Source organism: Lissotriton helveticus, chromosome 1_2 (assembly GCF_964261635.1).
Source record: "Lissotriton helveticus chromosome 1_2, aLisHel1.1, whole genome shotgun sequence".
Classification (NCBI taxonomy): domain Eukaryota; kingdom Metazoa; phylum Chordata; class Amphibia; order Caudata; family Salamandridae; genus Lissotriton; species Lissotriton helveticus.
In genome coordinates, this window is record NC_136058.1 from 349,389,006 (window position 1) to 349,412,649 (window position 23,644).

Genomic DNA, 23,644 nt, shown 5'->3' on the forward strand with positions numbered 1-23,644 from the left:
TAGGAGATAGCGTTGTTAGCGACTGTTTCCAGTCGCTAACATCTTGGCATGCCCACTTTGCATGTCATTAGTGATAAATATCACTGACATGCAAAGTGGGGCCCAAGATGGTCGCTATCTCCTACTAGGTAATAGGGAGATAATGTTATCTCCGCTTTCTTGGCTTTTAAAGCCAAAAAAGCGGAGATAAACCCCCTTGATAATATGCCCCATAGATCTGCCTTTCCAGCATGACAAACCCACCGACATGCCCACCAGTACCAGCATGTGGATAACCATAAGCAGACTATAGAGGTGACTTCTGTCTTAGCAAGTAAAAACCTCACTAAGCCTTCACCAAATGGAAAATAACCTCCAGCTCAGGAAGTGAAATGGCATTAATGGCTTCTCAGCAGGTGATACATGCTGCTAGTGTACAGTAGGTAAAACTCAAAACTGCCTCCCCAGTCTCAGCATAAGATAGGCAGGGAGACCAACATACAATGCATTGCAATAGTCCAACCTGCTGAGAATCAAGGCTTGTATTAAGAGCTGCTGGAGTATTGAGGAAGGAATGGATGAATCTATAATTTTTTTATGATTAAAAATACAAGTGGCCATTAGCTTTTTATATGGTGTACATATTAAAGTTTCCAGGTAGTAGTTGCCAATTTAGGGCACTCCCCTTATGCCTGGGGCCACCGCAGGGGGCACCAATCTTAAGGATTACCGAAAATCAGCACCTCTGTCTTGTTTGAGATGATCTGCGTGCCATCAGCATAGCCATAAAATTAGAACCCAGACTAGGTGATCTGATACGCTTATGGAGCAACATATATATTAAAGAGAGTTGGACTGAGAACAGATCCCTGAGAGATTCCACAGGGCGTACCTTTACAATCTGCACGGAATAAAGCCCTCTGAACAGCCTGTGTTCAATTTTACAATAAAGGATTCAAACCATCTTAGAGCGTTGTCCCCCAAACCAATAACGTTTAATGGTTCTAGCAGTACAGCATGTGAGATCTTGTCAAAGGCTGACAACAGATCAAGGACGAGTAGAGACTCAGGGCTCCCTGCTTCAAGATCATACAGATGTTACTGACTGCAGCCACTAGCACTGTTTCTGGGCTAAATGAGGGCCTGAAACTGGACTGAAATGCATTAAGGACACTGCTTTCCTCAATATAAGAAATGAGCTGTGTATTCATCCAAATATTTAAAATGTTAATACAAAAATGAAGAATGGAAATAGGATAGTTGGAAGAGATATTAGGTTCTTAAGTATCCTTTTTGAAGAGAGGGTGACTAAAGTTGTTTTACAAAAGGAGGGAACAATACCATTCGCCAGGGAGTTATTACAGATTGTGATCTCACCAGGCAGTTATTATAGAGCGTGACGCATTTCACCTTTTCAGAAGTCAGTCGTGTTTTGTCTGAAAAGGAAATTGAAAGCCTTTTAGCCTGTTGAGGAGGTAATTTGGTATTTTCACTTACTGATGAGGAAGTTGTGTGTTCCTCTTCGAAGGCAGCGGTTATATTGTTATCCCTCAACATCTGAGTCATCCTGTGTTTTTCTTGCTAAGGTGGCAGTCATGTTCAACCTGCTTCATGGCAGCTAGGACTTCACTCTTGCAGAGGAAGCATTCTGGGGTTTGTCATGCTAAAGAAAATGGGATCACAGGGCAATTACTTTTCACCTAGTAAAAATCAGGCCTGTAGTGATCACCTGTGTAGGTGGCAGTTGTGTGTTTTCACCTAATGTGGGAGGAAGAGTTGTAATTTGCCAAATAATTGGCATTTGTGTGATTTTTCCTATTGAGGGGGCAATATTGTATTTGGCAATACTGTGGAGGCAGACGTCAGTTTTCAGCTGTTGAGGGAGCAGATGTTGTTTTTAGGTCTCGCCCTCGAGACCTATTGTTGCCGAGATACTTCTCAAGGGAGACAAACCAGGGCACTCGCAGCAATTCGGGTTTGTGGACGCGCACGTCCAGCCCGGCGCCGTGCACATCTCCTGTCCCACATTCACACAGCGCCTCTCGCCTCTCTCAATCACGCGCGCAGCCACACTAACGCATGCACACACATATGCACACACTCCCCTCCTTACCTCACCTCACTTCTAAAGTTCCCTTCTATACCCCCTTCTGTTGAATTAAGACAACTTTTCATCTCTTCCAAAGAGCTCTACTGTGAACTTGATAGTGCCCTCCCATCTGCCCTTGCAAAGTGCCCTGCCTGCTCAAGTCCCAAGCGTTGGTTGTCTTCCTCAGGGTGAAGCAGTGCAATGGTTTAACTTGGTCCTGAAAAAGAGCCAAGAAATAGGATTTTTCCTATGTCCTACCTCGGCGCTGGGCACTGCGTGTGTGCGTGCGCTCCGCCCCTCCTGGCATTGGGTTCCTTTATGTGCGTGCGCCACCCACGTGGTGGGGGCTGCCTCCCAGTGTGCGCGCCGCTGCTCTCTCGCTCAGTGTCTCGCGGTGGTTCGGTCCACTCTGTACCCTCTATTCTCCACTCCCCTGAAGGACTAGAAGTGCAGGAGGTAGAGCTTCCTAGATGCCTGCTCAGCAGCTATATAAGACCATCAATATGGCGCCCCCAAAGCATCCCCAAAAGGCATTCCGATAGCTTCCACCATCCCTACAAGAATTACCCTGTTCACACGCGCACACACACCGGTGCTGGGGGTGCTTACCTGAGCATGGCCTCTTCTTTCTCCTCCTCCTGCTTCTGCCGGTCCATGACTGCCATGATGATGCTGCGCTCCTCCTCGGTCAGGTGGCTCAGGTCAGGGATCTCGGGGGCCGCGCGCGGGCCCTAAACCAGGGTCCCCCAGGGACGAAGACATACTGAGCGCGGCTGCCTCCGCCCTCCCCCAGTGGGAGCTCTGCTCAGGACGCTGGGCTCCCGCTGTGTGGCATCTCTGCCGGGCTGCCTGTCGCCCCTACGCTCATACTGACCCGCCGAGCACAGCCTCTAGGAACGGTAGCCCCTGAAAGTGGGGCACTGGTATAGCCCAGTTCGAGGCCGCGGTGGCTATCCCTTGGCCTTTAGGGTGCGAGCGGTGGGTTGTGATGCTGTGCGGGGATACTGGCTATGCCGCTTTTCGCATGGGCACCGCCTCCACCCGCGGCCTCTCAATGGGATCCACCAGCAGCAGCGTTCCATCCGCCCGCCCCACCGGCTCTGACTCGAGACCGCGGCTTTACCGCGCGTGCCAGTTGACCGTTGTCACCCTCACAGAGAGAGCGCGCGCGCCGTGTAAGGCAGCCACGGAACGCGAGTTCACGCGCCTTGAATTACAACTGTTCTCGGGCGGGGCAGTGACCTTGCTGCTTTTGTTTATTATTATCACCAAGTATTATGGGGAACCCTGTGTACTTTGTTGAACCCTGTGTAGTACAAGGAGTGTGAGGCTGTGTTTCTGCAGGTCACCATCAACTTCAAACCTTCTCTTAAACTCTGCAAACCCAGGGGAGCGCATCTCCACTTCACAAACATCAAGGCACCAACCAAAACAAGAGACATAGCTTCCAATTCCAGGTATGAACAGTCATGCAAAAAAGTCCAGAAATCACCATTGCCTGACCTACTAAGCATCTCACCATCAAATCACACCTGCTCAATTACCATGCGTCCATGGCATATTCTCGCTGCAGCCACGCGCACCTCCCTTCTCCCATACACTCATACGTCTCACTCTTTACCAGTAGATAGCACAAGAAAACCTGACAAGTGCCTAATCAAAAGGGTTGTGACCTATTTACCACGAGAGGGAAATTGCGCTCCTATTTCCACAAGTGGTCACAAATCTTGGAGTTGGCACAACAATCCCAGCAGAAGCCTAATTTGTTCGACCCACAGTCTCACATGCTTCTGCTCAATGTTTGCTGAATCTACCATTGACAGCGCTTATCACATGCAATTCGGGGCTTTTCATCAGAGTTGCACTCTTCACTGTATGGGTATTGCCAACATGTCACAAGGATTCACAACCTTAGCTATGATAGCAGCTTTAGCTATTTAGTCCTCAGTGACTCCTGGCTAACCACATCTGGTTCTATACTCTCAGCGCTACCACTTTTTAACTAGAATATCCTAAAAAAATATAGAAAAAAAGCTTAATCTTACCCAGTTCACCTGAAAGATGATGCACAGTTTACATGACACCTTCTGGTAAAATCTGTCACCTGTAAGTCAGCCTATATTCCTTCAACGAAAACGCATTAACCTTTTACCTCTAACCCTGGCAGCCTAGCAGATGATCTCATTCTGCTGTCCCTGCTCAGCAAACTCATCACCTGACCTGACACACAAGAGGCAAACAAAGATATGACAGCACCTTTAGATTTACTCAAGTGGTCAATACTTTCACCAGTGAAGTGGAAGGGCCCTGACATCTTAGAATTCCAGATACCCAATCTTCGCCTCTGGGACTGGCAGCTCTTCGCATGGTCTGTCCATGTCCTCGTTTTCAACATTCATGGTGCACGCGGCAATGAGGCCAACCCTAACTCTGTGAGGCCCACCTCACTGTGGGCCAAGAGGAAAATACCATCAATGCTGATGCTCTCATGCAAAACGTCTCCAGCCTTAAATTTCACCACATCCCAAGTGCACACCTTTGCATCTCCTAGACCAAATATAAAATGGTACACACGCAGCGTTGCCCACATTGTTCAATTAATGATACAGAAGGTCAAATTGTCCAATACTCTGAAAAATAGGTCATTAAAAATTGCAACTTACAGAACGATCTGGCAATACTGGAAATAAAGCAGTTTGGATGGTGTAAAAAACACAAATTACCTCACCGACTGCAGTTGCTGTATGCTTACACTCAGTCCTTCATCTCTGACACTAGCGATCCCTCCCAATATTTGCAGTAAAATAATTTTATTTCTCACAACAATCATCCTCTTCAGTACCCCAACAGTACCAATAAATTCCGCTTGAGCCATTCTTCAGCCTCATGTTTGTCATATTCTTAACCAGTCTTGGGTCAATCTGCCTCGGGCTCTGAAGCTTTTAGGGGAGGGTTCCAGAGACAAAGCCCGGGTACGGTAGGCAACTAGTAGATTGCACAAGACCACACCTAAGCTATAAGATGGATACTGCTTCATTAGCCCTGGTTCAGTGGTCCAAAGAAAGAGGTCCTATTCCTAGGCCCTGCTTATAATTGAGATCCTTCTCCTGGGTCCTGATGACCCTTCCTTCCAATTTTATCTATTGACTTTGGATTGGCTTCATCCCACTCCATCAAAAAAACAACTCAATCTCTGAGTCTTGTTCTAACCGTAGGATTTACAAAAGCGCCAATTCATTGATAGTGACTCTATTTCATTGCCGACTTTGTGTTTACTCTTTTCGGAATTTTCGACTCCAGTTCCTCTTTAAACCTGCATACTACTAAAGCAAAATATTTCCTTTTTTTACCGTTGGATGAGGTTGGTTTTACAAAAGCGACTGTTCATTGCTGGTGACTCAGGTAAGGGACATTTTTGGTGATAACAAAGATGTCATAAATGTTACACTATAGTATGTTTAAAAAATACTTGTAAGCGCGATTTAAAATTTCTTGCTGTACGCCGCTGCTCGTCGCTCACAGGCATGTGCTGCAGTACCTCCTGCTTACTCTGCTTATTAATCTACTAGGTCTGTACTTTTCACTGTAAACAGCTAGTATTTTTCTTGTCTCTCTCACTACCTTATAATTGTTGCTCCGTACAAACATTGTCACTCAGCACCACCACATTATCACTCAGCGCTACCCCAGCATCACTAAGCACCACTACATTTTCACTCAGCACCAGCACATTATCACTCAGCACCACCACAGCACCACTCAGCACCACCACAGCATCACTCAGCACCACCACATTATCACTCAGCACCACTCAGCACCACCACACCACCACAGCACCACCACAGTACCACTCAGCACCACCACAGCATCACTCAGCACCATCACAGCACCACTCAGCACCACCACAGCATCACTCATCTCACTCTGCAGCACCACAGCATCACTCAGGGGCCAACAACATCACTATGCGCTACAACAGCATCACTGAACGCCACAGCATCACTCGTCGCCACCACAACATCACTCTGCGCCATCACAGCATCAATCTGTGCAACCATTCAACAACAACTGGTTCAAATATGTTCTCTCAATGTTTCAAGCTTTATTACAAATGTCACAGAAAGATGTTAAAATTTCACTTCTGTTCTTGGATTTTCATCACAATAAAATACACTGAACACAATCTTCACAAACGTTATTTACAAAAGTTTAAGCTATTGCTATTATAAATTACAATAACTTTTATTTAAGTATTAATTATTTAAAAAAATTAAAAGCCATTGTTATTTGTAATATCAATACATCTAAGTCACGTAAATACAACACATATTGCATTACAAATGCTATAGGTGTCACATTTGCGAAAGTTAAAACTATTGGCATTGTAAATGACAAAGCTATTAATTTAACTATTTTCAAAACCAATACAGAAATAAAAAATATTGCCATTTACAATACCAATAGCTCAAACTTTCCTAATGCGAGACCTATTGCATTTCCAATGCTTGTTTCTCCTTGTTACACAAGTTTGTTCACACAAGTTCATTCAACCGTTTAATCATAGGCACTTTAAGGTAACATGCACATTCTTTTAACCCTCTCAATGTCTTGCTTTTGTTATTGAGCTGATTAACAGTGTATACTTACCACCTCATAATCATTTAGAGTGGGGAATTGCCTCAAGGTGATTTTTTTTTTGGGGGGGGAATTTTTATTGCAGATTCACAGTGATCCAGAAACAAACACTCAGGTACTCCCAACAATAGCCACGAACAGCGCATCTCACTATCAGCAGATGGATACACAGCCATTTAGCCCACACCCCGGAGGTAGGGCAGCAAGTTTTGGTAGAGCGCTGTTTGTGCAAACCAATATACATGTTTGAGCCTTCAAGGGGCATTCCGCGCATCTGCATTTTTCTCTTTTGCTGACCCCCCCCCATGAACAATAAAACACAGGGTATTTACTTCCATCAGATTACATACAAAACTCTGCAGCAGCCACACTTCCCCACCCACTCCCCCCCCTCCCGTGTCAGTGAAGCCCTTCACAGTTCTGAATCACAAATCGCAGGTATCTTACGATAGTCCACAAGTGCAGTAGTGTTTGACACCACCTCAGTGTCAGTGACCCATTCGTCCTGATAACCCGTCCCACACCCATCCAGGGAAGCCCTCCCTCACAGCCCCCCATCCAGCCCATGGTAGTGTCTCCACTTAGACCAAACTCTGCGGAATTTTTTGGGACATCCCCTGGCCTTATAGGTTACCCTTTCGGCTGCCATGTAGAGATCAAGCCCTCTTCTCCATTCCTCCAGGTCTGGGGGGTCCGGCGCTCCCCAGTGCTTTGCAATGTCCCTTTTCGCCACTTCCAGTGCTAGGACCAGAAATATAAGAAGGGGACGTGTCAGATCCACCTCGTTGGTCATGCCCAACAGTGCTAGTTTGGGTTCCTGTGGGATCGAGGCCTCTAGGACCTCCTCTAACTCTTTGAACACCTGGGTCCAATATGTTTGTATGACATTGCAAGACCATATCGTGTGGTAGAAATCCCCTACTCCTTGATGACATCTAAGGCAACTCGGGTCCTCTATTTTCCCCATTCTGCATAGCCGCTGTCTGTCATAGTAGGTTCTATGGAGTACCTTCAACTGAATCAGTCGCAGTCGGGACTTGATTGCCACCTCCCGGGGATGCATCAGTACGGTGTCCCAGTCCAAGTCCTCCATCTCGCCTACCTCTGCCTCCCAGGTGGCCCTGAGCTTTGCCAGATCCCCCAGCATATGGTTAGTTAACGTTTTATATATCAGGGAGACCGCCTTTTCCGTTATCTGCTCTTGAAGGAGCCTCCCCTCCAGAGGTGCGTATTCAGGAATATCTATGAGCGCGATATTTTGGGCCTTCCAGGCGTGCCGTAGTTGTATATATTTAAACTGTTGTGTGTCATGGAGCCCGAAGTCTGACTTAAGTACCTGGAAAGATTTGAACTCCCCCTTGGCAATTACATCCCCTATAGTAGAGATGCCAATGTCGTCCCATCTTTGGAAACCTCGCAGTTTGTGAAGTTCCGCCAACCACTGGCAATGCCACAATGGCGTTTGTCGTGTGGGCTTCTTATCCCACCCCATGCGACGATTGGCTTTCGTCCATGCAGATAGTGTTACGGCCGTGGCCGGGAGGAGGGAAGTTCTTCTAAAGGTTCCATAAAGAAAGCATAGTAAGTTGTTGGACGACATTATCGCTCTTTCCAGAGCGTATGTCGGGTGGTCTGCCGGGGCATGGAGCCAATCGTTTATTGGCGTTAGATGTTCTGCCCAGTAATAGGCCTCTAGGTTAGGAAGTGAGATCCCACCACTGTACTGATGCCTCTGGAGCGTGGACAAAGCCACCCTGGCATGCTTACCTCGCCAGAGGAAGGATCGCAGGTCCGCATGGATCTTGTGGAAGACCGATGCCGGTATCGGATAGTATTCATTTTGCAAAGCATATAGAAATTTTGGCAATGTGACCATTTTATACATGGCCGCCCTACCCAGGAGCGTCAGCGGGAGCTGTCTCCACCGGTTCATATCTGCCACCGCATTAAGCATGATCCGTTCTAAGTTCCTACTGAAGGAGAGGGTCTCACTCACGGTAATATAGATCCCGAGGTATTGGAAACCCTCGGTGGTTGTCAGTAAGTTTTCTGGTAAGCTCCCCCATCGGTTGCGACCCCCGGGGTCATAGAGTACTGATTTGTGCCAGTTAATTTTGTGTCCGGCCATCCCGCCGTGGCATTCTATTTCTCGGAAGAGCTCTGGGATCGAGGTTTCCGGTTCGGTTACATAGAGCAGGACATCGTCTGCGTATAGCGAGATTTTTTCTGGCATCAAGTCAGCGTCGCTGCTCGTAAAACCGCGAATGTCATTGTTTTGCCGGATCCTGGCGGCGAGCACCTCTATTGTGAGCGTGAACAGGAGGGGGGACAAGGGGCACCCCTGTCGAGTGCCTCTCTGAATCTGGAACTCGCGCGATAGTGTCCCGTTCACCCGTACCCTGGCTTTCGGGGCAGTGTAGAGGAGCCGTACCCACTGAATGAAATTCGGCCGAAACCGAACTTACGTAAAACTGCAAAGAGGAAGGGCCAGTGCACCGCATCAAATGCCTTTTCGGCATCCAGGGAGAGGAACCAATGGGGGTCGCTGCGGTCTCGTACTTCTTGTAGCCAGTTATGGGTTCTACTAAGGTTCAATTTAGTGGCTCTATCTGGTAAGAAGCCAGATTGGTCTAGATGAACCAGACCTGAAATAACTGCTCTTAAGCGGGCTGCCAAGATGGTGGCTAATAGTTTCACTTCCGTATTCAGTAGGGAGATGGGACGGTATGAGGCGCAAATCTCTCGTGGTTTGCCCTCTTTATAGATTGGGACAATCGTAGCCCTAGCTAGGTAAGGGGGTAGCACTCCCTCCTCAAAGGCACCGGCAAAGAGGCCCCCAAGGTGACGTGACAGTAGGTCCGCTGCTCGCTTAAAGAGCTCTGCCGGGAAGCCATTAGGGCCCGGGGTTTTGCCCGGTCTCAATCTGGCAATGGCTTCGGTGATGTCATCTACCGTTATGTCCGCCTCTAGGGCTTCCATGGACTCGGGGGGCAGGGTCGGCAGGACTGCAGCATCCAAATACTGTAGTGCCTCCTCTTGAGTAGCAAGATCACGGGCTGCATCGAGCGCTTCAAAATGCGTGGCACAAGTTTCGGCTATCTCCGCATCGGTGTTGACCGTATCGCCATCTCTGGCTTTTACACTATCAATCCACCTCGCCGCCCGTTCTTTCCTGCTGAGCCACGCCAGGAGCTTCCCCGACTTGTCCCCCACGTCGTACAGCCTGTGAAGGGTGGCAAGGGACTGGGTCTTCGCTTCGTCGGTTACCAGTTCCCTGTATTGTTTCTGAGCATCTAGAAGCCTTCTAAGGGTCTCGGCGTTTTTTTGGGCCAAATAGTCCCTTTCCCTCTCTAGGATAGCCTGTTCCAGGGCGGCCACCTCAGCCTGGAGTCTCCGTCTTTCTTCACCCAACCTAGAATTTATCCTGTCCCTAAGTACCGGCTTCAAGGCTTCCCACAGAGTAACACTTGAGTCTACCGTACCCTCATTTTCTGCCAGATATACCTTAATGTCAGCCCGGATGCCTCTAAGTATGGTCGCGTTTTGCAAATCCCAGGCCGCCAGACGCCAAGATCCCGCGTGTCTACCCTGGTCCCGTCCTACTCTCACATACAATGGCGAGTGATCCGATATGCCCCTGGCCCTATATTCTACAATATCGTCTGCTCTCAGGTATTGGCGGGACATAAAAATGTAGTCGAGTCGCGAGAACACCTTGTGCGCCCCCGAGTAGTATGAGTATGCCCGTTGTGTCGGGTGAAGCCACCTCCAGATGTCTGTAAGTCCTATGGCGGGCATCTGGCTGCAGAGTGTGGTCTGGTGATCGCCTCTAGTCATGTCCCCAGATCTGTCGCGTCCGGTGTTCATAACATCGTTAAAGTCTCCTCCCACCACTTGTATCGTATCAGAGGTCTCTAAGAGTATATGGGTAAGCGCTGTGAGTGTACGGGGCTGCAGTTTGGGTGGTGCATAGACCGAGACAAGCGTGTAGGTGCGTCTGTTCCAGGTGCCCTGGACTCCGGCGTATGTTCCTTGTGGGTCAAGCCAGGTGCGGGTGATTCAGAATGGGGAGGCTTTTTAACGAGGACTGCCACCCCTCTAGGGTCAGAGGTATATCCCGCATGTGCTAAAACCCTGTGTCTCCCCCGAGTGATAAAGGCGCACAGGGTACCCTTGAGGTGTGTTTCTTACAGGAAGGTAAAGTCTGGGTCCACCCTCTTAATGTAAGCGTTCACCAGGCCTCTTTTGATTTTAGAACCCAGACCATTGACATTCCATGTCAGGATGCTCAATCTACTATCCCCCCCCTCGTGGAGTGTCTACGGTACTTGCCATTGGATTACGTGGTAGCTGCATGTGGCCTGGCCCTGGCATGTGTAGGTGATGCGTGAGCTCAGTGTGCGTTGCTGCATGATTTCAGTGAAATTATACCCCCCCAACTTTCCCCCCCCCGGACCATCATCCGAACAAACTTGAGAACCCCCTCTCCCACCCCACTTCCCACCTCCCTCCCCTTCCAGTCTTATCCTTGTACAGGACATAACTTTCCGTAAGAGTAGGCCTATCGCCCACCCACAAACACCCTCCCTATCAAGCACCCAGGTAACAAAGAATCAAAGAACAAGAAAACTTGTAAAACAAGGAAGCGTGTCAACTTGCGTGCTCTCCACTGTCTGGCTGCCATTCCCATGGCCCAAGCACACCGCCGTTCAAAGAGCGTGTCACCGTGGGGACATCTGTGAACCCGCCACGTACACTCAGTGGTCCACATCCCGGCTGTTCATGATTTGGAGTCTTGCGTCTCTGATTCAGGCGCACTTAGGTGTCCAGAGAAGTCCTGTACCATCACTCGAATCTCTTCCACCAGAGGGTGTGCGGATTGACTTCCTTCATCTACTTCCTCCTCTCCAGACGTACGGCCCACCGGATCATCTTCATCTCCGTCCTCCGAACGCGCAGTCGATCGTAGTCCAGCAAATCGTGAGCCCGTCCCGGCAGTACCTGTCGGCGAGGCCGAACGCCCTTTCCGCGAAGGTCCCATATCACGGCCATGGTAGGGTGTCGTCTGGATTTGCCTCCTCGACCTCCTCGACAGTCTCAGCCTTTGTGCTTTCGTTAGTTCCCAGTTGGTTGCACTACGTAGGGATCTTTCTGACGTGTCTCGGCTGACTCTTTCCCTGCTGTTTAGTATCGGGCGTTCCTCCAGCCATTGCCAGGCGTCCTCCGGGTGGGTGAAAAAAAGTGACTGTTCCTTGTATATCACCTTAAGTTTTGCTGGGAAGAGGAGCATATACGTGATCTTTAAGTCTCTGAGTTTCGCCTTCACGGAGTCGAAGGCGCGGCGTTGTTTCTGTACCTCCTGACTGTAGTCCGGAAAGACCATGATATGAGCATTTTCCAGACGTATCTCGCCCAGTTTCCTTGCCTCGCTCAGGATAAGGTCCCTGTCGGCGAAATTAAGAAAGCGTGCTATGACTGGTCGCGGTCTTGCTCCCTCCGGAGGTTTCGCCAGGAGGGCCCGATGTGCCCTCTCAATAATGAAGCAGGGGGAGAATTGCACCGTCGGGAAGGTCTCCGTGAGCCACGTGCGTAGGAAGGAGACCATATCAGTTTTCTCAATTCCCTCTCTAAAGCCAACAAAGCGGAGGTTGTTCCGTCGTGCTCTGTTTTCAGCGTCGTCGACCTTCCATAGAAGTTGGCGATGGGATGCCTGCAACTCCGCCATGTCCTTGCGCAGGGTAGTGATCGAGTCTTCCGCCTCACCCATCCGCGTCTCTGCAGAGTTAACCCTGTCGGATAGGTTCCGGAAGTCCTGTCGTAGAAGCGTCACCTCCGAACATACTTCTCCTATTTTTACTTCCAGGGCAGCTCTAGACTCCTGAATATCTGTTCGCGAGGCCTGGATGGCCTCCATCAGCAGCGCGGTGTCCGAGCGCACACCTGACGTGTCGTGGGGGCCCACCGGCACCGTGCGCGGGGCAGTGAAATCGTCCATGGTCCCCTGTTTGGGCACTTTCGGTGGGATATCTCTCTTCCCCATGGCACGCTGGGTCAGGTCGTCGAGTATCTTGGGCGGACCGCGAGGACCCCACATCCCGGGCGCCACCCACAGCCTGGAGGATGTTCCGCCGGCTCCGCGTCTGTCCAAGGGTGTCGGGTGAAGGAGCCTCAGCTCGCTGTTCACACGGGGCGCGGGGTCTCCTTCTTGTTTGTCCAGCTAGCTGGATCTCCGGCGGGTGGCGGCAGGAAGGACCGTCTGTCTCCGCTGTTGTCTGTTGGCCGCCTCTAGCAGTCCCGTGGATCACGGCGGTGGGCCCCGCTCCCGGGCCAGGTAATAGCAAGGGCAGGCGGGCGCACGCAGTCCTGTCAAGCGTCACGCAACTGGTGTGACACTCACGCATATCAGTGCGGTGATCCGCTTCACCGCACTGAATGCATTTGTCACGCATTTTGCCACCTGTGCCAGCGGCGCGCCAGCAGCTCCTGTGGGCCCGGGCTCTCTAGTTCTGAGAGTTATGCTGCCTGCGCAGCTTTGCCGACTGTCTACAGAAACCACAGACACTGCAGCAGCTCTGAGCTGAGCTCTCTGAGCTCGTGAGCGCCGCCGCCGCGCTACAATGTATCTCTGCTGCTCTGCCTGCAGTGCTAGAGTCCGACGTCGACTCAGTGTGTGTTCCATTGCCGTGGAAACACAGTTAAATTCTTGTGCCCCTCAGCTCTGGCTGAGTGAGTCACGAGAGTGCTGGCTGCATAACTGACTGCAGCGCTACAATGTTACATTGCGGCCTCAGCCGCCTGCCAGCCTGACTTCATTTATTAATTAATTTACGGGCCGCTCGCGGCACCGCGCGCCAGGCTGTCTTCCAGCCCACACTCTCTGCTCCTTAAACATGGGAGGGCCAGATGTGACCTCACGCTGCTCTGCAGCAAGTGAGGTATCCTGAGAAGAAGCGGCGGGGGATTTGTAGTGCACACATGCCAATAGTAGACCCGATTCCAGTGTGCTGCCTCAGTTGCTGCTGGCTGCGCATACATTAATAATTCTAGACCACTCAGCCGGCCGCAGCATGCCGAGGCATTTGTCGCACACTAGAGAAAAAGACAGCAATTTGGGTGAGGCATTGGGTTGGAGCAAAGCCGGTAGGTTGCTTCCTTCCGTGTTTATCTTGTCTTTGGTGTTACGTGAGTGCCCATATTTATGGGATTTACATTAGTGTATGCACTGGCATCTATAAACAAAAGCGGAACTGTCTGTGGCTGAGTGCAGAGACTTACAAGTACGTTGTTTTTTTCTGGGACTGTGAGTTTGGGCCCACAGCCACTTACTTACGTGTTTATTTGGAAGGTTGTTCAGGTCAAGGAGAGGCGCCATGGGAGTCCGTTCTTATTTATTTGAACTGTTGTGTTTCGAGTGAGCGAGCCGTTTTATATTCAGTTCCAGCTGGGCCCACCTCAATTCCTCACGCCGTCAGCTATGCTTTTGTTCAGGTGTCCTGACTGCTGGATAGGTGCAGCTTAACATCCCAATGTCAGTGTCTTAAAAAAAAAATCAGCTATTCACTTCTACACAAATTTCAACTATGTTTTTTGAGTTTCCATAATCTATTTGTGACCTAAATGAATGCCTCCTCTGTCAGCTTTCCAGTGCAGCCATACTTACTGCTCATGTCACCAGTGGCAGACTAAGTATTTTCTTATACGTTGCAGGAGTTAACTTTGAGTTTCTCTTTGTTCAAATGGATGTAAATTTGGATATTTATATGTTTCCCATATCTTCATTGCTTGATTTTGCCTGCGAAAAAGTGTCACTCATAGTCGTTGAAATGTCACTCATGATTACACTGAAATTATGAAAATGTCACACATAGCAATCTGAAACCTTGGCAGCTATGCGCACGATGGGAAGCCACCTCGTCAGAGGGGGGGCTGCTTCGGAGCGTCAACAGGCCCTCATAAGTCCGTCGGATAGTTCTGGGCATTCCCTTTCCGTACCCCCAGGAGCGACTCTCACCGGCGTCCTCGACCCCCCCCCCCCGCGGGGCTCCCCGTTCCTAGATGGCTCCCCCCTAAGCAGTTCCAGCTTCAGGTGGTGTTGATTTTCCCACTGCAGAAGGGCGGGCGGCAGCCGGCCAGCACACCTCGGAGCGCCACACACTACCCTGCGATAACGGCTGCCCTGTTGGTTAAGGCGCCGGCAGCCAGAGGCCGTCAGGAGGCTCCCCGCAACAGTCTCTACTGCCCTCGGGGTCCACCAAGCCGTTCCTACCTCCGCGACTGGTGCTCCACAGGATTCGCGCGCGCGGCGATCTCCAGGACAGCCTCAGCTCCTCAGCGCCGGGACCGCCGCCATGTTGGTAAAGGGTACCGGACCCAGCGGGGCCTCCCGGCACCCCCACCACGGCTCCCAATGGGTCCGGATCGCCGTATGGTCACCTGCAGACGAGCCAGGAAGCGGCGCCACACGCCAGTGTGAGTCCCTCGGGTCGAGGGGTCCCGGGCAGCGCCAATCGCGGACCCACGCTTATGCCGCCACCATCTTGAGGACCGCGGGGTTCCCGGGGGTCCGCCTTCCAGTCGGCGCCGCGCTGTCATCTGTGGCCAGTTCCACGAAACGGTGTGCTCCCCCAGGTCAGGCCGGTCAGGGGCACCTCCGGTATCAGATTGGTGTGGTTTGGAATGGTATTAGTGACGGATATTGAGGCAGCCAGCCGGAGCTCCAGAGAGTCACGTCCTAGCCAGTCATGGTGCTGGCCACGCCCCCCGCCTCAAGGTGATTTGAGCAGTGGCTAGGCCTATGACACATAGGTGAGGCTCTGCCCCTTACCCGAAGCTATCAGAGTATCCCTTGCTTCTTCTGGGAAAGAGGCCACAATCCTGGCCCCCAATTCTTCCCAGGGACCCCATTCATGTGTATAGACGCCTCATAACCTTTGTATGTCATCCCTCTTCTTGAATTCCCTACCTACATTCTTGGGGATCTGCACAATTCTGTCTGCTTGTCCTGTAGAATTTCTGCCACCATCTGAGCTGGGTCTACTCCTCTGATCCAGCTCCTTTATCCTGATCTCATGGTCTAACATCATCCTTTTCTCCTCCATGGCTAACTTAAGTTTCTCCAGTTCCATAGCAACTCTCCTTGCTTCTTGCCTGTCCTCCAGCTCCTCTGGGGGCAAGCCACTGCTGTCTGGTTTAGAGTGTGCCCCACCCTCCCAAAAGCACAACCATCCTTGCCATTGGCTCCTCTGCCTCCATAACAATTTTCACTAGCATGTGTGGCTGCTACCCAGGCCCTCAGCACCTTTTGTAGCTCCTCTTTTCTGGTGGGGCCCCTGATTTGGACTTTAAGTTTTTGCAGACCGCCTTCAATTCCTCGACATTGTAGTTTTCTAACCTCTTCTCCTCAAAGGCCACTTCCAAAGAATGCAGCAGATGATGCAATTGATTCAGGCATGTTGTACTGGAAAGTTCAAGTTCAAGACTGATGGAAAGGCAAAAATAGACCACCAAAATCAGTGTGTGGATCGTAATAGTCTGTGATATGGTAGTAGTGCACACCAATTACTGCAAGTCAAGTGCAAATATAAGTCCTATCCTCACCGCTGACAACCAATGTTAGAAATGGGGGTCTCTAGTTGGCAAGGGCTTGCACCTTTGTCCAAGTAGGGACCCTTCTTCCTAGTCAGGGTAAGCGAGTTACACCCCTAAAGTAACCCCTGCTCACCCCCTTGGTAGCTTGGCACGAGCAGTCAGGCTTATCTTAGAGGCAGTATGTAAAGCATTTGCACATAACCAACAATAATACAGTGAAAACACTACTAGAGGACACCACATCAGTTTTGGAAAAATATCCAATAATTTATATACTTAAAACAAGACCAAAAAGATAAAAATCCACAGTACAGTACTCAAAAAGGTATACTTTGCAAAAATAATTAAAAAACACAGTTCGTACGAGTCGGTATCTGAAAACAACAGATTCTAACAGTTCCAGCCCACTGCGTCGGTACGGGCCAGCAAAAGCGTGAATAGACTCGGTAACAGTACCTTTCTCTTTGCGGCCGACACGTTGGTGCAAGCCAGTCGTGGCAACCGTCGTAGTTGCATTGCAAAATGGAAGCAGTGCAGTGTGCTGTCTCCTCTTGATGCGGTGCAGGCCTCATCACAGTGACGATTGTCCAGACGGCGTCAGTGAGACCAGGGCTTACGGTGCATGGCGAAACGGTACTCGATGCGGTGCTGGCAGGTTGCTGGCAGGTTGCTGTGCAGGCGACAGAGCCAGTTAGTGGGAACTGGCATCTGTCAGCCCAGACGGCGATGTGGGACGAGGCAGTGAGTCGTGAAACTTACGAGTGGTGCCCCCAGCCACAATGTGGTCATGGGTGTCGAAGTCAGCAGCAGCGACGGCGTCCGTGAGACCAGGATGGCGACGTGAAGCGAGGCGGTGCAGAGTGCTGTGCTCACCAGGTCACGGTGCAAGCAGCGGTTCGGTAGCGGCGGCGTTGGTTGTCATTGTTGGTGAGATCAGGGTTGTGGTGCGAGATGCGGACGGAGCAGTCTGCTGTGCCATCAGGACACATAGCCGGTGACGGAGTCAGTTGCTTTCCCTTTCTCAGTGGCAGCTGAAACATCAGTTCCAGAAGCGGTACCCAGAGCTTGATGAAGTCTTTGCAGTCCCTGAGACTTCAAAACAGGAGGCAAGCTCTATTTCATGCCCATGGAGATACTCAATAAAGAAGTTGCAGAAAGTTCAGTCCAGTCCTTTCACGGCCCAAGACAGAAGCAGCAACTGCAGGCCAACACAGCAAATCACTCAGTAAAGTGGTAATTCCTCCCCACAACTTCTCCATCCAGCTCTTCTTCTTGTCACTCTTCTTGGTCCAAAAGAGTTCTAAAGTTTAGGGGTTTGGCCCCACTTTTTAAAGCCCAAAATCCTTTGTTCTCTGGGTGCAAAGAGTGTCTGTGCCCAGCAAGAACCAGTTCCGTTCTCTCTGGTGCAGCTTCCTGGCAGGAGGTAGAGACAGCATTGTCAGAGGCAGACCAGGCCCAAAGTGCATTTGCAAAATACTGAAGTACTTAAATGTGGGGCAAGACAATGAAAACGTTTAACTCCCATTTTATTCAAAATGTACAGCGTGTACCCCTATATGTGAATAATTATATCCATGTGTCAGGACTAGAATTATTGTGGTAAAGATAATTCTCCATATGCCATGGGCACTCTGTTAATACCAATATTTATATACAGTATGCCAGTGGCAGACTGTTGCCATTGACTGCATCCATACATATGTGATGGGTGACCCAAAGGTCAAAATTACTACTAGAATGTCAAGGCCAGAATTTTGCTGTAGTTGCCTGCGTCCCCCGCCCAATATGCCTTGGCTGCCCTGACAAATTTCCAGAATTATCTTGAGTATTGTAGCACCAGCATTTTGCTATCGGTGTACCATATGCCACGAATGTTCTCCAATTTGTCAGTGCCAGCTTTTTACCACTGGTGTTCCGTAGACAACAAACTACCTCTAGTGTGCCAGCACCAGCATTTTTCCCTGGGTGGCGCATCCCATACGCCAAGAATTACCTCCAATATGCCAGTGACTGCATTTTAACATGGGTTTCCCTTGTACCAAGAATTATGCCCAGTATGTCAGCAAGAGCATTTTGCCACAGCTGTTCCATACGCCAGGAATTACAGGTTGTGCTTGCATTTTACCTAGGTACATCACAAAGCAAGAACTACCGCCTTCACTCTTCTTTATTCTCACTCACTCAGTCACTCTAACTCACACTCACTTTAACTCACTCTCTAATTCTAATTTAGTGGCTGATTATGATGACGGTGGGACTGCCACCGACAGCCTGTTGGTGGCGGCCCCACTACTATTGGAACCATGCATTCTGCCTGCCATATTTCCATGGCTGGCTGGCGGAAATACCGACCACCATTCAACCGATAGGCTCTTTGAGCCCGCCGGTGCGTCAGAGGGAAATCAGATCCCTACAACGGTGACAGTGCCTGCCAGGCATCGCCATAGGGATTATGATGTCCCTTTCAGCCCGCCTTTTCATGATGGTTAATGCGCCATGATAAGGTAGACATAAAGGAACATTGGGGGCCTGTAGTGGGCCCCCCTTTCCCTGGCCCTAATCTATGGGTTTTGGGGGGGCACATATCCCTGCACCATGTGGGTGGCATGGTGCCTGCCATGCAATGCAGGGATATGTAAAGTGTCCCCTTTTTGTATTGCGGCGTGTGCTGTAGCCAGCAGCACCCGTCGCAATGCAAAGCATAGGCATTGCGACCGCTGTGGTGGCATTCGCATGCTAATGCCTCTGTTGAGACTGCTGACAGCTTGTCGGGCGGTCCTGTTTAGTATATGATGGCAGATGGACAAAAGTCCGACCGCCATCCTCATCAGCCCTCTCATCTCACTTATTCCCACTCCCTCTAACTCACTCAATCTCTCTCAGTTACACTATCACTCATATACCCGGCACACATACACTCTAACAGAACATTTCACAGCGTTTTATTTTACTTACCTTCAGCTACCTGACCTGTTGTGTTTATACTCTCAGGGCAGGTACACAGTTTCTTCCAGCCTCAGGAACTGAAGCACACAGTGATGCTTAGGCTACAGCTGTCAGTTTCTTGCTTTTTCACCTCATCTTGTCATAAGGTACGGTGCTGTGAAGGAGGCTCTTGCCGCCCCCTCTCCCCTTGATGAGATGGCAGAGGATGAGCTGGCAGCATGACTGATGGGTAGCCTAAGGCACGGTAGGGATTACCAAAAGAGCACCCAGGGCTACCTGTACCAGTGCCACCACTGCATGCCACTAAAGGGAGGTCTTAGGGCTTGGTAGGATCCAGAGGCCAAGGCTAGGACTTTGATAGTCCTGGTCAGTCTCGCTGATGACTGTTGCAGGTGCCTCTATGCGCCTTTGCCAGCCATGATTTACTGCCTCAGGGGGCAGCAAGGGTGGGCATATTTGTTAGTATACGAGTGAATAAAAAGATATTATTAATTACTGGTATTATAAAAAAGGGGGCTGAAACAAGGGCCAGCGCTAATGAAAATAACAGGTTTTATTCTATGAAACCAGTATGTAGTGAATCAAGAGGAGGAATTTCAGAGCCGCTTTTCTCTTTCATGTGTCATTGTAGGTTCTTTTCCCAGGGATCCTGACTCAACCCCTTTTGCCCCTTCGATTTGTACTAGATTTCTGATTGATATTATGATCAGAGTCGATGACCTAGTTATTTGAGAGCAGGATTCTTGCAACCTTGTACATGTCGTGGAGACTGAAATAAGTATTCGGTTTTTACAGCTGCAGTGTTTCCAGTCTTCACCAAAACTTTTGACCCTTCAAGCTTAAAAATGCTTAATGAACCACAAATTTCTCCAAAAATGAGCCTCCTGATGCTAACCAAGCAATGTTTTGTGAAAAGTCGCGTTCCTTAAATGTGGGACACTTTTTGGGGCAGCCTGGGCCCATTTGTGGTCCCAATCCAACCCTGTTCCGTACCTATATGGTCAGTATAAACTAGAATATAAGCTGACTTTCGTTTCAATGAAAGCATGCAAGACAACAAACTGTAGCACAACCAGGGCTTTGTAAACTTGCAGCTTCACTGACTGACACGCAGGGGTGTACACGGCATAGTGCCGGGACCCTCCTCGTGAGTAGCCATGCGCTTTACAAATACCCATTTTCATTTCATTTCATTTCATGTGCCCTCGCAGTCCCTGCAATGCTGGCATTAGGGTGGTGAAGGGTTCCTCGCTTGGGGCCCGTCTCCCACTCTGAAGGCCTTTCTATCGCTGTTTACTGCCGGCGTAAGGGGGGCTGTCGCAGGGTCACCAAATTGCCAGCATGATCAGGGTGGGGAGATCATTTCTTGTTATGTAATTGGACACAACTGATCCTAATTTATATTCCAAATGTATGTTCCACTGCCATTTCAAGCTTTCCAGCGCGAGCTGCATGGTGACTGGAAAGGAGGCCCGCGAGGCACCTGTATTTGAAGCATACCTTACTGTATTAGTGATCTTACAAGATATTTAAACCCCTTTCCCCTTTACAGAGAAAACAGTATCCTTGTTCCCGCCACCCTCCCACCACTGCACCATGTTGCTCGTGCACGTCTGGCATGGAAATTCCCATATATCACTTGCTCCAGTTAGAATAAGACACAATGGGGCACATTATCAAGGAACAGAGTTAAAACTGCTGCTAAAGCGGCGATAATGGGCTTGATAATACGCCCTTGTGAATTCCAATATAAGGCCATGTTCACAGCAGAACATGGGTTTCTATTGGAATTCACAAGGCCATATTATCAAGCCCATTATCGCCGCTTTAGCAGCAGTTTTCACCGCTAAAGCAGCAATAATTGTAACGCCGTTCCTAGATGATATGCCCCAAAATTACCTTTTCTGATCATTGTTGTTTTGAGGGGGATAATAGTGCACCTGGTTAAGGGAGGTCGGTTGGGGGCTGTTGCCTTCTCTGACCATCCTACAAGAGGGACGCTGCTAGACCAGGCTAACATTATGAATCACATATTTCCCAACTGAAAAGAGAAAAAGTATAATCTGTCTTGGTCCAGGCTAACCTCGTTTGTGCACAGGCGAGGGAAAAACTAGGGCAAGCTTCACAAAACCCGATAACTGTGCCCCGGCCTCCTGCTCTGATCTAGGAGCCGGGCATGTGTTTATTTAAATCATAGATGGTTGATTTTGATGGAGCAGGATTTCGCAAAAATGAAACCTGCTCGAATTGAGTACCCCCATATTATGTACTAACAGTAAGTAGTAAGTGGACTAAGGTACACCTGACACAAACGCGTGGGAAATAGCTTTGCGCAAGTATGCATTAATATGAAATAATATGTGAAAGAACTAAACGCATTGCAGTATGCTTTAGAGAATAAAAACTAGGCCGCATGAGCATCTCTGTGAATTGCATGTTGCATATTGCTTTAAGCAGTGAATAATGCTGCTTTGTGCTTAAAGCTTATGCTTTAATAAGGAATGGTGCAATGAAAACGACATTGTCATATAATTAATAAATGTTTGTTTGCATTTACTTTAGTAAACGGGATGAGACTCCATCTTGATTTAGAAAACTAACCCAAGTGGAAGGGGTATGATGAGGAGTGCAACAGAGCTGACTGAAGTGAGGCAGAAACGCTGTGTCCAGCAGAAAGATTGCCTGAAGTTGAAGACCACAGTAACGTACAACTGCCAAAGAATGAAGTCGACCGTGGGACCAGAGTCATGTTCTACGGATATTGTCTATTTCTGTGAATAAAAATATTAAAATTGTATCTTGTGAAAGAAATGTGAACACGTGTTAAGGATGTGAATTGTGAGAACAAAATGAACAATAAAGTGACTGAGATGTATATGAAATCACCATGGTGTGACAGAAACACCCTCGAATCCCACCAATCATTTGTTTAGATTTTAGAAATGTTTCAGCTTATGTGGAATGGACATGTAAGTTTGAGGGTATAATTGGGATGCCTTTAGCGGTGTGGTTTAAGCTTAGACTGGCAGGAGAAAAAGAGGGGAGATGTGTCGCTGTCCATCGGTTTGCAGAGAGGCCTAGCTGTTCCAACCCTGTCCTTTACCTGTCTCTTTTAGACTTTGTTCCCTGATTCACCCAGGCCAAAGGGTAAATTTTCTACACAACAATAGGTTTGTATTTCTGTCTCTGTTTCATTTGTGCAAATTATTGCAAATGTATTTTATTCCTGAAATCTTTTGTCTCTCTACCTATCCACTCCATTTGACTCATTGAAAGTATTATTTTAGATGAAACTTTTGTCTCTTCATCTATCTTTTCCGTCAGGTAATATTCAGTTTTTGCATAATATTTTGCTGAAACTTCTGTCTCTTAAACTACCCACTCCATGCAATATGTCAAACGGCTATGCTCTGGGTGGTGCCGTGATCTGGGCCTGGGTGGCATACGGGGAGATAAACTCCACAACCCGTTGGCCTGACCTAATCGGACAGTGGCGTGGCGAACTGGGTCTGACGCCTTTAGCCCAAGTGTTAAGTCTACCCAGCACAGCCTTCCCGAAACTCCCATTGATACCCCAACTCCCCCCACAGACGGTAGGGCAACACTCATTTTGGCCTGGTTGGGTGTTGTATGCCCCACAGTGGGCTAACCCCCTCGCCACCCTCGCCTGGACGCTCTCCCTGCTTGCCCCGCCCCCAACCACCTCACCACTATATTTAGAACGGCTGATCCCCGCTAAGCGGGACGCGAGCGGGACGCCCGGGGCGAAGCCCGGGCAAAGGGCGGGCCCTCTACGGCCCTCATCGGCCAGAAGAGGCTGGGCTGGGCCGGAGGTCTTGGTCCCTGTATCCTGTAAGTTGTGTTTTACTTCTTTATTGACCCTGCCTTCATTTGTGCACGTACGATGGCAACAGCTGTTACCAGCCCTGCCTCCGTGGGATTTGATAAAAATGTGGGCCACTCAAACCGAACCCTGGACGATTACTTCCTGAAACCAGCCCCCGAGGGTAACAAGGGGCTGCTGCTAGCAGAGAGGAGGGCGGATCGCCGCCGCTCAATAGAGCGTATGAAAAACAGAACTCTCTCTGAGCCCATCATGTCTGTCTCATTGGTTGATGATTTGTTCATTACTTCAGCTGACAATTCGTCACCAACAGGCAGCGTGCCCTTGCTCCTTCAGGATTGTTTAGCTCCAGCAATATCACCTACCCAATCTCAACAAGATCTATTGTTTGTGTCGAATGCCCCCAATAACACTTCCAAGATTTTGATTTCACCCACAATTAGACCTGGCAAAGTTGTAAGAGGGAAAAGTTTAAGGCCACTGCCATCTAAAATGATCGGGCCTCCACCACCTAAAAGGAGACGGAAAATAACAACTGCAAATAAGTCCAAATTAAGTCATTC

General features: G+C 49.3%; 1 long non-coding RNA gene across 1 annotated transcript in view; it reads left to right on the top strand.

The window, feature by feature from the left end:
• The window catches only part of LOC144807905 (uncharacterized), a 44,497-nt gene extending 22,463 nt beyond the window's left edge, over positions 1 to 22,034 (top strand). The window contains exon 3 of the long non-coding RNA XR_013606515.1: positions 21,800 to 22,034. This is a non-coding gene — a long non-coding RNA (uncharacterized LOC144807905). The remainder of the gene's footprint in view (positions 1 to 21,799) is intronic.
• The last annotated feature ends 1,610 nt before the right edge of the window (positions 22,035 to 23,644 follow it).